Here is a 12,762-nt window from a genome sequence, read left to right on the forward strand (position 1 = left end):
GTACTTAAAAACACTTAGCAAACTTTGAGGAACTCTACGTATGTAAGGTATTTGAATGCTGATAGTGAGTCCCTGGTAAAGAGGTATTTTAATAAGCAGGAGTTCAAAAGAATATGACAAAAACAGGTAAGGATTAATGGGGGAAAGAGTCCTGATGAGTCACAAATGTCATCAAAGCCAGGGGAGTGACCAGAGATAGCAGAATGTTACCGAGACCCCAGGTCAAGGGGATTAGGGGATCCCAGAGAATAAACAGTGATGCTAGAAATAAACTTCATCCCCTTAACTATTTACCTTTGCAGTCACAAACTCATTCTATTTTGCTTGCTCTCTCTCCTCTAGTATATCCATTCTTGTCAGCCTTTAATTTGTGAAATTAAGAATGAAACTTCTCAGTTCACTCAACCAGGGCTTTTAAAAGATTAATTAAATGTTCAGCTCTCCTTGAGTTTCCTCTGCTGGGAATAAACACTCTGCCTGCTTTCTGTAATGTGCTTCTTGCTTGGTGAAATCCTAGAGGGGTGACAACTGGTTTGCTGCTCCTGATCTCTGCCCTCTCCTCTTTAAGTACTGGCCGTGTTTTCCCACAGAGCACCTCTCTCCTAAAGTTACCTTATCATTTCTGCTCCCCCTCCACCCAAACACACTAGATTTTAACTCCCCTGAGACAGCATCTTATTCATCTTTCCATTCTCCATGGCTTAACAAGGAGGATGATTAATGCTTTAAACTACATGGAACTCCTGAAGTAAGCAGCCTCACAGGTGTGCTAGTAACCTCAAGTAAGGGAGGAAATTTACATTAAGAAAAATTTAAGGACCTAACCTTAAGCACTTAAGACCCTTAGAAATTATTTCTCTTCTGCAAATTGGAGATGGCACTTACTATTTTAGTTTTACATATAAGTGTTCTGGGCCCACTGGCAATATAAAAGAACAGGTTTGAAAGGGCCCAGGTTTCTCATGTCACAGTCCCAAGAGGCTCAGAGAAGAGATGGCAAGATAGACAATGAAACTTAAAATCTGGTAGGGAATTTTCTGGTGGTCCAGTGGTTAGGACTCCATGCCTTCACTGTAGGAGCCCTGGGTTCTATCCCTGGTCAGGGAACTAAGATTTCATAAGATATGCATCAAGGCCCAAAAAAAATCTAGCAGTGGAGATAAATAACAAGCAAATGAATAAACTATTCAGAACCTAGATATGTTCATTGCTAGTGTATGTTTGAAATCTAAACCCAAATTATACTCAATAAAAACCTCCCTTTCCCATTTGTAAGGAAGCTAACATACGTTACACTAAAAACCCTTCTCCTATGTGACGTTGCATTTCAAGTGCAAAGCAGAGAGCCTGAGCCAGTTAGAAAATTATTTTATGTAGCTCAATAAACTTAAGATCATGCTTAAGGAGCATTTTAGCATTTACTGAAAAAAAATTTAAATCAAAGCCAAAAGTAGTTAGCTGTAAAATGAAAAAGATTGGTGTGGTGGTTTTTCCAAGTCAACATGATAAAGCTGAAACTACATTTCCCAGAATTCTGGGTATTATACAGAGTTAGAGTTGGCATGGGAATTGGAATTTGCATGAGATTTGGAAGAGGGGAATGGAGTATCAGCCATTAGTTCTAAGGTCCTCAAGTTTAGACATGAGTGACAGACCGATGGAGGTGTCAATGAGCTCCACATAATCGTCACTCTCCTCTTGTCAAAGTTAAGCTCTTGGACATGACTGCTCACCCTACTGTTTAACAGACATCCCAGGTGCCTCAGCAGACGTGTGGTTGTGGATCCAGACAGGCAAATAGGTCCCCACATCCTTCCCATCAGCTCCCCTTTCAGTCTCACTTTGGCAGCTGGCTATGCCTGGCTTTCAGATTGACTGGATGATGTCTTCTGCAATTTTCCAACTCAGCCTTCATACCTGTACTTTCCCAGCCTCCTACAATTTTATAGGGTCCACCTCTTATAATTATTCCTTATCCATAGCTCAGAAAGGTCAGCTTCCTGGCTGAACCCTGATGTTACAATTGGTTAGAAAAGATTATTTCCAATTCCATTCTTTGTTGAGCATCTATCTGGACCAGCTGTCTTCACAAATACTAATGCCATTCCATCCTCACGACACCTATGTGAGAACTCTCTCTCACAGGTAGGAAAACAAAACCTGAAAGGGGTTAACTGACTTGTCTAAGAGAACTCAGCTTGGAAGGAAAGAAGAGTGTAACAAAGCAATTCTCCTTGACTGCCAGCCCCTGCCCACACATCTCACACAGACACACAAACAAAACCAGCAAAGAAGATTCTACAATTTCATATTCTCAAGACCATTTGGAGAAAGAAATAAATGACATCATGGCTGAGGAAATTAAGGTAAGCTAATAATTAATGAAATGGGGACTAGGGCTAAATTAGAGATGGGTTGGGGGGCGGATATGGAGAATTAAGCATGCTGGCAATACTCCAGTTCTCACAGCAGCCCCCTGAACCAAGGCATCACTACTATTCTCCTTTTACGATCAGGAAACAAAGAAAATACAAAGCCTCAAAGCAACTAAATCAAGCAGAAGCAAGTCTTCAAACACTCTAGTTCTACAATGGCAGAATATTTAATCAGAATTCTGAAGAAGTCACATAACTTTCCCATACAAAATGAGAAAATGAGAGGGAAATGACAGGACAGAAACACAAATGAAGAAAAAAGAAAGTGAGAGGAGAGAAGAAGAAGAAAGAAAAGGAGAGAGATTAAAAAAAATAAGGGACAGAGAGTAGGAGGGAGAGGAAGGAAGGGAGGGAAGAAAGAAAATGATAGAAGTAAATGGGAAGTAAGGAAGCATAATTGGGAAGGAAGGGGGAGAGGTTGGCAGATGACCCCATTTAGTCAAACCCCCATTTCTTGGTCACCTGCTGTGGGTCTGAAACTGCAAAGACTCTGGGTATATGTACGAATAAGTCACCCCAGTAGCCATGTATGGATGTGAGAGTTGGACCATAAAGAAAGCTGAGTGCCAAAGAATTGATGCTTTTGAACTGTGATGTTGGAGAAGACTCTTGAGAGTCCCTTGGATTGCAAGGAGATCAAACCAGTCAATCCTAAAGGAAATCAACCCTGAATATTCATTGGAAGGACTGATGCTGAAGCTGAAGCTCCAATACTTTGGCCACCTGATGCAAAAAACTGACTCATTAGAAAAGACTCTGATGCTGGGCAAGATGGAAAGCAGAAGAAGGGGACAACAGAGGATGAGATTGTTGGATGGCATCACCGACTGAATGGACACATTTTAGCAAATTCTGAGTTGGTGATGGACAGAGAAGCCTGGCAAGCTACAGTCCATGGAGTCACAAACAGTTGGACACAACTGAGGAACTGAAGTGAACTGAACTGCTCTGTGGAGCTTATATTCCAATAAGCAAACCAGATGTGAACCTGCAAATTTAACAACTGCTATATTGTCTGCAATTTACTTTAAATTGCTTATACTGTGTGATATATAGATGGACATTTTATTTTTTTCTTTTTTTTAAATATAAATGTATTTGTTTTAACTGGAGGTTAATTACTTTACAATATTGTATTGGTTTTGCCATACTCAACATGATTCCGCCATGGGTGTACACGTGTTCCCCATCCTGAACCCCCCCTCCCTCTCCCTCCCCATACCATCCCTCTGGGTCATCTCAGTCCACCAGCCCCAAGCATCCAGTATCATGCACTGAACCTGGACTGGCGATTCACTTCATAAATGATATTATACATGTTTCAATGCCATTCTCCCAAATCATCCCACCCTTGCCCTCTCCCACAGAGTCCAAAAGACTGTTCTATACACCTGTGTCTCTTTTGCTGTCTCAGGGTTATCATTACCATCTTTCTAAATTCCATATGTATGCATTAGTATACTGTATTGGTGTTTTTCTTTCTAGGTTACTTCACTCTGAATAATAGGCTCCAGTTTCATCCACCTCATTAGAACTGATTCAAATGTATTCTTTTTAATGGCTGAGTAATACTCCATTGTGTATATGTACCACAGCTTTCTTATCCATTCGTCTGCTGATGGACATCTAGGTTGATTCCATGTCCTGGCTATTATAAACAGTGCTGTGATGTACATTGGGGTACATGTATCTCTTTCAATTCTGGTTTCCTCGGTGTGTATGCCCAGCAGTGGGATTGCTAGGTCATAAGGCAGTTCTATTTCCAGTTTTTTAATGAATCTCCACACTGTTCTCCATAGTGGCTGTACTAGTTTGCATTCCCTCCAACAGTGTAACATTTTAATTTATATCCTGGGAGTGGCTGGTTAATATCTGAACAACTCTAATCAGAAATACACACTCCAGGCATGGTACTTGAAAAACTCTAATCAAAATCCACCCTCCGGGGACAGTTATCATCAAGTATCAGTTACATTAATACTTGATCAACAGCAGAAAATATGTTACTTGGTATAATGGATATTGGAGATAATTTTTCTTTTGTCAAATAAATGATCTTCCAGTTTTAGGAAATGACTAAGAATGTTGTACAAACTCTACCACCATCACATTAAAAACTGCAGGAATCTAGCAAATCTGGTAGCTTTCTATCATTTGAAATGACGCCTTAGGCCTTGGTATCTCTTCTGGTTGCATATTCTACCATTTAGGCAGTGTTTGATACTGATTCAAATTTAGCTGAATCCTGCTGGTAGAATATTTTCACATTTGCCTCAAATGAACCCTTTAATTAAGAGCTGGTCTGGGTTCATGAAAAGACAGAGTGCTAGGATTTCGTTGAGCGTACAGAACAGGCTGTGTGATGAGTTTTGTGCCTGCCTGATGATATTTGTTGTGCAGAAACCATTAGATTTGCCTTCAGTGTAATATCCCTGCTTTTTGTGAGTTCTGGAGAAGATATAATAATTATAAATGGCCAAATGAGCCTAGGTCGTTTTACAACAGTAATTAATTTCAAATGTTATAAATGCCCTAAGGGAGAAATACAGGGTAACATGGAAGCATATATCTATTCCTGATTAAATCTAATAAATCAGAATTAGGGGTTACGTGGGAGGTGGGGGGAATTAATCAACTGTAGGTAAAAGGCCAAAAATCAAAGAAGGTTGGAATATTTAAGACTGAAAGAAGGCCATCTGTGACACATGAGCTATGTCAAGAAGAGGTGACACTGATTAAGACACGAAGGAGCCAAATTCCGTGAGTCACTTAACTATCAGTAGATGGAATTAAAAGAGGCAAATGAATGAATGAACGAGTGAGTGAGTGAGTGAATGAGATTTTCCAAAGCAGAGATCAAAGAACACTAGGTCCAAACACACAAATCTTTCCTGTTTGACAGAAATCGAAGACTAAGCCAAAAGGAGGTGCTGCTTGAAGAAGCGTGATCTTGGGCAGTGTGGTCAGCCTTCAACTTTAGCAAGGAAGAGTAGCTGTTCTGATCAAAGCTCTATCCTAGTGTTACCCCAAAACTGGGTTTGCCTCTTGATGGGTGTCAAGCCAATACACAACGAAGCCAAAGATCGGGAAAAGAAAGGATTTACTACTTGCAGCAAATAAGATACCAGGGGACTTTCCCAAAGTAGTGTTTCTCAAAACACTACTTGGGGAAGTTTAAGCTAAGGGAACATGCATATTGAGCAGAGGAGAATTCAGCAGAGAATTGAGACAAAGGTTCACAGAGTCCAAACTTTAGTTGACTGACGTCAGGAGGATCAACATTATCATCTCTTGAGAAAGAACTAGGGCTCTGCTTTATCACAGCACTGCTGTTTGACTGCCCTTTCTCTGTTCCTATACTCCTTTGTTCCCTGAGACCATTAATTACTGAGACCTGTTCAAGGACAGGCATTAGGATTAAAGAGTTTGCTTATTTCTGTTAGCTTTTTTAGCAATATTTCCTTCTTTAAAATAGCAGTAGTATTGGACGTGAGTTTGAGTGAACTCCGGGAGTTGGTGATGGACAGGGAGGCATGCTGCGATTCATGGGGTCACAAAGAGTCGGGCACGGCTGAGCGACTGAATTGAATTGAACTGAGTACTGGATCACAAGGTGGCTAGAGCATGGCAGAGACTGGTAAGTCCTTTTTCTCCCAACTACGTGTGCATCTCCTTGCCATGTGATCTCTAAGCAGTTTCTTTCTTCTGGTTTCAGCGGACTATTCCCTCTTACACACATAATACTCAGTTTCCAATCCCTCAGGTTGAATGTCCCAATTCCTGGAAGGCGCTGTCAGTCATTCCTTGATGTGTCAAATTCCCAGATATTTGAAATATCAGGCTTAGATCCAAAAATGGCCTAGGCCAAAACGACTTCTCTTGTGTCGAGAAAACCATGCCTGGTTCTCTTTTCCTGGGGACCTGCTAACCTATCTGTCTACACTAGGTGAGTTTTTCTGGCATTTTATCTTTGTTCTTAGACATTAAGTTTAGCTTGTAGGTACTGATGGGCTGAAAGAGATCTCAGAGGTAGAGATTAGAGGGATTCTTTCTGGCACTGTGTTTGGCAGTGGTGTTTTTCGTACCAGTGTCCAATTAGCCCACAACTCCACAGTGAACAACAAACCTCATTCATTTGCATAATTATTTCCTTTGCTGTTTCCTTTATAAAAAATAATGAGCCATTATGCACATAATTAAACCACGCTTAACAAATGAGGGCCAGGCTGACAAGAATCACATGAGAAGGCCAAGAGAAATTAGCATCAAGGCCTGTATGCTAAGCATAAGGCCAATCTAATCTGCACTGTCTCCTGGGAGCAGAAGGACTCCTTGGGAGTCTCTGCTTTTGGATTTTCACTGAGGTCAACTTCCAAGAGAAAACATGATTCAATTTCATCCAGCCCTTCTCCTCTGCTTCTCTCCTTCTCCTCCTGTCTTTCACAGTGAGAAGTATCTGGCTTGCTTGTTATTAGGGCCCTTTGCAACAAATCCTTTGATTCCTTTCCCCCTCTCCCTGAATGAGACATTTTCCCAATGAACCTTACAAAAAACTAATAGATATAAGTGAAGTTCTTTAATCCTAGAAGTCTAGTGATAAGCTTTGTGGAGACCAATATTTCCTTCTTTAAAATAGCAGTAGTATTGGATCACAGAGTGGCTAGAGCAAGGCAGAGACTGGTGAGTCCCTTTCCTCCCAGCTACATGCAGGTCTCCTTGCTATGTGACTTCTAAGTAGTATCTTTCTTCTGGTTCCAGTGAATTGTTTCATCTTACACAGATCCTAGTCAGTTTCCAATCCCTTGGACTGAATGTCCCAATTAATAGAAGGCACTATCAGTTGTTCCTTGAAGTGCCAGATTCCCAGATACTCGGAAGGTCATTGATGAGTGATGCAGCGAACATTCCAGGTCTCCCTGGTCTGGATTCTATTTTCCCTGGGGCTTTGTTATTCACTGGATGGTCTGAGGAGCGGCGGCATCACCCTTTACAAAGGCAAAATCTAGGGCTCCACTCAAGACCTTCTCCAGACCTCCTAAATCAGAACAGACATTTTAAGATCTCCAGGTCATTGTTTCCATATTAAAGACTGAGAAGCAATGATCTGGGGTAATCAGTGGGACTCATTCAGTTCAATTTCTTCTAGGGTTTTGGACTACCTCATATTCCCCGTGTTGGTGGAAGAGGAATTCCAGTCTTCAGGCTATGGGGATAGCTAACTCCCAACACAGGAGAAATGAATCATAGCAGTTTGTTAATCACAGATACTCAGAGCTCAGATGGAGGGAGAACACCACATTCCTCACAGGCCATATGGGGACTATATTCAGTGACAGACTGAACAAGCAGGTACTGCTGGAATTAACCTTTGTAGCGTCCAGAGGGTAACACACCCGCTGTTTCCCATTGAAAGACTGGCTGGTTTGAATAACTGTGTGAGCTGGCCAGGAAATGCAGCCTGCTACTTGGGGATAAATGGGAAGTGTAGTTGGTCCCGTAGCTAATAAGAAGGGTTACTTGGCTTAGGAAGCTTACCTGAGGAGTAGAGTGGGAGGAGAACTTATTGTTAGGATATTCAAGGTGCCCCCCCTTGCCTTCATTTCACCAGATGTCAAAGCAGCACATATTTGGACCGTGATTTTGTACCGCATGGGGAAATTACCTTATAAAGTCACCTTGGACTCTTGAGAGTCCCCTGGACTGCAACGAGATCAAACCAGTCAATCCTAAAGGAAATCAATCCTGAATATTCATTAGAAGGACTAATACTGAAACTGAAGCTCCAAAATGTTGGCCACCTGATGCAAAGAGCTGACTCATTATAAAAGACCCTGATGCTGGGAAAGATTGAAGGCAAGAGGACAAGGGACAACAGAGGACAAGATGGTTGGATGGCATAACTGATTCAATGGGCATGAGTTTAAGCAAGCTCTGGGAGATGGTGAAGAACAGAAAAGACTGGTGTGCTGCAGTTCATGGGGTTGCAAGAGTCAGACACGACTGAGTGACTGAACAACAAATCCCACTATATCAAACTATATGCATATAAATCACCAAGCATAGTGCCTGAACTATGGAAAATGCTCAATAAATATATATAGCTCCATGACTCCTCCTCCTTTTTAGTCTGAGCTCTATAATAACCATAGCCTATAATGATTCAGACTCTACCAACACGGCTTGAATACCTACCATATGCCAGACACTATTAATTGCATTCACAAGCATGATCTAATATTCACCCCAACACTGTGAGTCAGTGTTTTAATCCTTGTATTATGGACCAGGAAAATGAAAGAGAACTTTACCCCATCAAATGGATGATGTTTATTATGTCTCTCATCACGGCATTTATCAATGCAATCTGTGACCTACTATAATCATACAATGAAAATCTAGTAACATAATAGAACCTTCATAAATATACAGATGCCAGTCACAATTTGTGAGAAAACTGCAGCAGAAAAAAAAATGAATTTACTTGGCTAACTCCGTGATATGAGCAGCAGGGAAGATGGGCAGGTAGAAAATGTTTGGGACTTGATTTGCTGGTCTGATGCAGATGAAGTCTGACAGTAACTAGAAGGTTACTTGAGAAACAGATAATTGAAAGAGACAGTCTTAGGAGAATCATAACTCTCAGCTTTTCTAGGTTGCTTAAGTTCTATCTGATTAATTTCAATCATCAGAAGCAGTGCATCTGGACTTTATCTTTGTAGTCCCCCAAAGAGATGCTCTCATTCATGGTTAGAGGTAGTATCACATAGTGGTTAGGAGTGCAAACTCAGAATCCAGACCTCCCAGGCTCAAATCTCAGCTCCTCTGCTTTCAGGCTGCAGGATCTGGCCTGGAACATAGATAATAACAGCTTCTATTTATAGGGGTTTTGTGACGATAAAATGAGTTAACGTACCTCAAGCACGTAGAACAGTGTCTGTACCAGCCTCGAAGTGGAGGCTATTATGATTATGAATCAGTGCTCTGTCCTTGGCTTACATAGAGGATCAATAAAATAAGGGGATTGTGTGAGACTTACTTAAATAAATGGAACAAAATAGACAGCCCAGGAACATACCTCCGTATACAGAAGAATTTAGTTTATGGTGAAGAAGATGGTTATAATCAGTAAAGAAAGATATTCAATAAATTGTGTTGGAAGAATTGGATACCTTGTCCTCCCAGGACCTTGCCCTCCATTTGTACTCCATCATATGCTGCTACATCACCCATGTCCCATTCCCCCAGCAAGGAAAACATTTATTCCTATATTCATTGAATAAGTCAGACTCTCAATCCAAGAAACTCATTTTAAAAGCTCATTACAGGCGCCCCTCCTGATACCAATTATGTAATCCATTAGGGTGCTGGCAGGATACAGATGGCACAGTCAAACAGGATAATGAAGAAGAGTTTAGATAAGGCACTATTGACAAATAGTGGTAACCTACAAGAATAGTAAAGAGCCACAGAGTCAGCAAGACAGGCTGAATATCAGACCTAGGTCTTAAGAAATGAAGCGGTTAACAAAATGCAGTAAGACTTGTAGTTATTGGACAATCACGTGATATGACCTGTGGTCTGGGAAGGGGAACCCAGCCACTACCAGCCTGAAGCCTGGCAGGGGGGAAGATATGGAAAAAAAAACACTTTGCCTGTGTCTCCTCTGGCACTGTCTGTACTTCAGGAAGGAAAGGAGCCTGGTTGGTCCTACTGATACGCGTCAACCTCCTAGCACACAAAGGAAAGTTGCTAAGAGAAGAATGAACCTTAGGAGTAAACAGAGAATAAGAGAATATTCCAGCATTTCCAGTAAGGAAGCAAATGTCTCCTTCCAAACAACTGGAGGGAAGGGGCATTTATTGTTCCTTAGTTTGCTGAAGTTTCTTAATGATCAGAGAACATCAGCCTTGGATAAGACTAAATCTTTGTCTTGTTATACTGATAGGAAGGGTCCCACTTATAATCAAAGTTTCGACAGTGACAAAATTTAAAGAAGAAGGCCACATAACCTACATCTCATAAATTTGCTCATATTATTATTAATATTCAAGTTACCTTAGAGTCTATAACCCCCATTCAGATAACTTCAATCTTTGATTGGATTTTGACATATGTAAATTATAGCAAATTATCAGAAAGAGAAATTAAGAAAACAATTCCATTTATAATTGCATCAAAAAGAATAAAATACTTAGCAATAAATTAACCAAGGAGGTGAAAGATCTGTACACTGAAAACTACAAGTCACTGATGAAAGAAATTGAAAAACACATAAATAAAGTCTGTGCTGATGGGTTGAAAGAACATATATTGTTAAAATGTCCATAGTACCCAAAGCAATCTACAGATTTAATGCAATCTCTATCAAAATTCCAATTGTCTTTTTCATGGAACTAGAACAAATAATCCTAAAATTTATATGGAACCACAAAAGACCCACAATAGCCAAAACAATCTTTTAAAAGAAGAACAAAGCTAGAGATATCACATTTCCTAATTTCAAAATATAACAAAGTTATCGTAACTAATACAGTATGGTACTGGAATAAAACCAGACACATAGATCAGTGGAACAGAATAAAGAGCCCAGAAATAAACCCATGAATATATAGTCAATTAATTCATGACAAAGAATCCATTCTATACAGTGAGAAAATGATAGTCTTTTCAATAAATGATATTGAAGAAACTAGATAGTCACATGAAAAGAATGAAACTGGACTACTATCTTACACCAAACACCAAAAATCAACTCAAAATGGACTTAAATTTAAGATCCAAAAGCATAAAACTCCTGGAAGAAAACATAGGGGGTCAGCTCCTTGACATTGGTCTTTTCAATGATTTTTTGGACACCAAAAAGCAAAAGCAAAAATAAACAAGAGGTACCACATCAAGCTAAAACATTTCTGCACAGGAAAAGAAAAAAAAATCAACCAAATAAAAAGCAACCTATGGAATAGGAGAAAATATTGCAAATCATACATCTGATAAGCCATTAAAACTCAAAATATATATAGACTTCTTACAACTCAATAGAAAAACCAAAACAATCTGATTTAAAAATGGATAATGGCACTGAGTAGACACTGTCCCAAAGAAGACATACATGTACACGATAAGGGGCTCAGCATCAATAATTATCAGAGAAATGTAAATAAAAACCACAATGAGATATTACCTCACACTGTTAGAATGACTATCATCAAAATGACAGGAGATAACAAGTAGCAAGCACTTGCCAGCTCCCATGATAGCATGAGCCAATTCCTTAAAATAACTTTCTCTCTCTCCCTCTCTCTGTTTTCCTCTTCTCTCCCTCCCCTTCTCCCTCTCTCTCTCTCTCCCCCTCTCCATATATATGTTTCTATTGCCCACCTCACAGGACATGCACCCAAGAATTCTCAAAAAGGGAAGAGAGAGGGTTGGAAAAAGGAGGGCTGGGAAAGAAGAGACAAGGGTGAAACCTCCCCTTCCCTCCCTTCCTCTCTGAAGAAAATTACCAGCCAGGGAAGTGAAAACATTTTATCTTTAAATCAAGTTCAGGATTGGATCATAGCTTGGAACTGGATATCTTAATTTCTGAATGGAAACAAATTGTGATTGTACAATTATGGTTTATTGTTAGTATGTAAAAGTAAACCAGGGCAGGGAAACACTTGCTCCACTGAATATATTTGAAACAGACAAAAATTACACTTTTTCAATATATCCCAAGAGCCCTGTTCTTCAAGGTACCAATTACACAAGTATTTCTTTCTGTGATTAAATCACAGCCAAAAGGGACTTTCCTGGTGGTCCAGTCATTATGAATCAACTTTGCAATGCAGGGGACACAGGTTCCATCCTTGGTCGGGAAACTATTAATAAGATCCTCCTTGCTGCGGGAGCAGCCAAGCCCTCAAACTACAGTTACTGAGCCCATGTGCTCTGGAGCCTGTGTGCCACAACAAAAGTTTCTGAATGACACAATTAAGGCCTGATGCAGCCAAATAAATAAATATTTTTTTAAAAGAGCCAATATTCAATTTTAACCTCAATTTAATGAATATTTCCACATTTCTTATAAATCTAACTGCATATATTATTGGTTGCACTACCTAAAAATGTCTTTTATATGAGAACTTACAGGATAAATTCTTTAAAGATTCCCCCTAAAAGTTAGATTTTTTTCACTACACAAAAAAAATGTATATTTCAATTCATAATAAAAATTATACTACCTTTATTTCAACTAACGTGTATTGCCAATGTACGACGTGCTAAACATGTGCTAATGATAGCCAAGTGGATACTGCTTCTGCCCTCTAGAGTCACTGGCTGGTAG

General features: G+C 39.9%; 1 pseudogene; it reads left to right on the plus strand.

The window, feature by feature from the left end:
- The first annotated feature begins 2,348 nt into the window (after positions 1-2,348).
- The window catches only part of LOC120861611, a 105,195-nt pseudogene continuing 94,781 nt past the window's right edge, over positions 2,349-12,762 (plus strand).

This window comes from Oryx dammah, unplaced genomic scaffold, assembly GCF_014754425.2.
Source record: "Oryx dammah isolate SB20612 unplaced genomic scaffold, SCBI_Odam_1.1 HiC_scaffold_3, whole genome shotgun sequence".
Lineage (NCBI taxonomy): Eukaryota > Metazoa > Chordata > Mammalia > Artiodactyla > Bovidae > Oryx > Oryx dammah.